The sequence below is a fragment of the Helicoverpa zea genome, chromosome 5 (assembly GCF_022581195.2).
Source record: "Helicoverpa zea isolate HzStark_Cry1AcR chromosome 5, ilHelZeax1.1, whole genome shotgun sequence".
In the NCBI taxonomy this organism is placed as follows: Eukaryota; Metazoa; Arthropoda; class Insecta; order Lepidoptera; family Noctuidae; genus Helicoverpa; species Helicoverpa zea.
Genome location: NC_061456.1, coordinates 13,922,384 through 13,925,443, shown reverse-complemented (window position 1 = coordinate 13,925,443; position 3,060 = coordinate 13,922,384). Strand labels below are relative to the sequence as shown.

Here is a 3,060-nt window from a genome sequence, read left to right as displayed (position 1 = left end):
GTCAACTACTGGTAAGATAATGAGGGCAGTATAAAAGAGAAGAGGTAAAAAATTACTTATTACTTGCATTTTTGCGCTTATCGAAGTAACAACATATATATGACTGTGAGTTTAAGTTTTTTGAAAAGTGTTAGTGATGGATCTTCAAGTAAAAGGTATGTACTTTTCAATTCTAGTTAGAAAATAGATATACTTTCACCGCACTGTTTTTAAATACTTACCGTCTTACCACAAAAACTTTTAAACGTCAGTTTATGCCTTGTCTAGAAAAAATGACAAATTATGACGTTGACATATGGTTAATTTTGCAGCCAAAATTTTATTAGACAAGTGTAAAACAGGGTTTAAAGTTTTTGTAGTAAGGCCCCTAGAGTTTTAAAGAGTATGTTATTTTTGGTCAATTTTCTGAATTAATTGGACTAGAAAGTACTTGTACCCTTATGTACCCGGGCTGAAAATGATATGTATTACAGCCATATCTGTTAGCTTTTATATTTTACTCATTTTGATCCGCGCATTTGAGTGCAACTTTGTCATTCTGTCTGTTGTTTCAGAATACAAGTTCTCAGTCTCAAAAATGGAGTTTTTTGATGAATGGCAGAAACATCCCAAAGAGAATCGTAATAGTAGACTATATGACTTTCTATCGATGAAACGTGATCTTGGGAATAACACGGAAGCATCTTCGCGGGAAATTAAAATGACAATTGGAAGATTGTCATCCAAATTTGTAGAGAAATGGGAAAGTTCTGGAAAGCATCGCGATCGTTTTCTGACTAAGAATTCTGAGTGGTTATCTGGTGATTTTACGTTCAGAGTATCCATCTACTACTCAGCTCCATCATCATCAAGTAAGACTTCGGTTTCTGGGCGTCCATCGGTGGATTTTACTGAAGCTAGTGAAAAAACGAAAAGGAGGCGCGTGGACGACCTTCTTCAAACACGGGATGTAAACCAGTTAGTAGTGGCTGCTGAACTATCAGCGCGATTGTCTGGACATCGGAACTTCTGTGATTAAAGATGCAAGTCAAAAGTCCTGAAAAGTGCCAAATAATGAAAGCAAGTGTGGGTGTACGCGAAGAATCGACATGTTTGTCAAAGGAAGAGGCTTTGGCATATTACGTAGATGCCAAATCAGCCACTCATAAACAAATAAGGAAATGGAGCATGAGAGCAGGACATCAGATATTCCCATCATTTTATAGTGTTAGGCAGGCAAAAATTGAATGTTACCCTCCTGAGGAACAGATTTTTATAAACGAAACGCGGGCAGATATTCAACTTTAGGCGGTTTTAAATAAAACTGCTGAACGTCTAATTTGTGCACAGTGTGAAGTTTTAAAACAAACAAACAAACAACAAAACTCATTTATTCAAACTTGGCTGCAAAACAGCACTTTTCGAACGTCAAAAAAAAAAATACAAAAGACAGCCCCCAAAACGCCCCCCCCCCCTTCTGGATATGTAAGTTCTAGTGTAAGTCATAGTAGTTTTTGACAAAATATCAGTATGTCAGATTATCATGTAGAAGATTCTTCGGAAGAATTTAGTGATGTACATAGATTAAATAAAGAGCTCTAAATAATATTGGACTAATCAATTTATAAGAATGTGTACCTTATCTAACTTTATTATTAGTTAAAAAAATATTGTTAAAAAGTACTAATAGTGTCCCATTGTGTAATTAGTAGCTAGGCTATTAGTAGTTGAGTATTTTATGACTATTGTTAATTTTATTTATTGTTGTCTTTTAATTGTCCGTCATAAACGAAATATCTTTTGTCATTTTTTGTTTTTTTGGTGCACGTGACCCTCCCTACCTCTTTTTATTTGGGTGTTTGGTGCTAAAACCGCATTAGAATATCATAATAAAGCCATACGAAGCAAAATACCCCAATAAATAATTTTGTCTAGCTAGCTTGTTCTAATGAAACCACTGTGCGCCGCGACATGAGGCAATAGTCTCCGAATTCCAGCGCTAGTGCATGCGGGACATAACTCAGTGCTCGCACTTTTTGCAGCCAGCAGCGAGGAGCTGACGTGTGCGCAGCTATGTGCCTGCGGGTACATCTGGCCATACTCATACTCATAAATCTATTGGCTGTTTCAGTTAACATCTACATAAAATGACAGTGATGAACCTAGCTGGTATCGTGGACATGCAGCGGTCACCGGAGTGCGGCCGCGACCTTCTCCAGCGCAACATCCACACAGCGCGTATATACGAGTGTCGGATGTTTTATTGCTTCTGGCATTAACAAAAACCTCACGGCCGGATACAGCGCAGTAATGAGCTATTCATTCCATTGTTCATACAGTTCCATTACAAATGATAGATAATGGTTTGCAACAAAAACGCGTAACGTCTAAACGCGTAATGTCGGAGTCGTGCCGATGTCGTGTCGCTTCGAAATTACGCAGCGCGTGGGATGAGCCTTAATATTCCTAAATCATAGTGCGGGTAAGACGGGTAGCGGCCAATTTAGCGCGACATGCTCGCGACCGCCGCCGTAATGAACCGCCGATTACCTCCTGTCGCCCTCCCCCTCCCACCCGCCCGCACGCCGCTCCACCGATTGCTTCTAAGAGGATAAACGCAGCTATAATTATTTATCATCGATGGGTAGTTTTCTGGTCGCTCCTGTTTTCAAATGAATATAATTTATATTCTTAGCAATATTATTGTCATGTGTTGCGTAAGGCGTCTCTAGGTAACTGTGATATCCGCTTGTTGGTAGATTGTATTTCGCGTGCCCGCTCAATTACCGAGTTCTCTTAACTGCATATTGCGATAATTGATAACGGCTGATTTATTACAGTCATACTTCATCGCAAGAATACCTAACTAATGCATGACAAGTGTAAAGCTCATTTCAGTAGTTTTCCGGAAGTATTCCAACTTTTTGCTACCTATTTACATCGGTCTAGCAGTATAGGCGTGAAAGTGTAACAGACAGACAGATAGAGATAGATGCTTCCGCTTTTATTAGTAAGATTCACAAACAGTTTTATTAAAATAATATGATCATCTTATTTGTAGTGAGATGTTGTGTTGTGCGC

General features: G+C 38.8%; 1 pseudogene; it reads left to right on the top strand.

Annotated features, from left to right (window-relative positions):
* Window positions 1-407: 407 nt before the first annotated feature.
* On the top strand, window positions 408-1,320 carry LOC124630593 (annotated as a pseudogene).
* The last annotated feature ends 1,740 nt before the right edge of the window (window positions 1,321-3,060 follow it).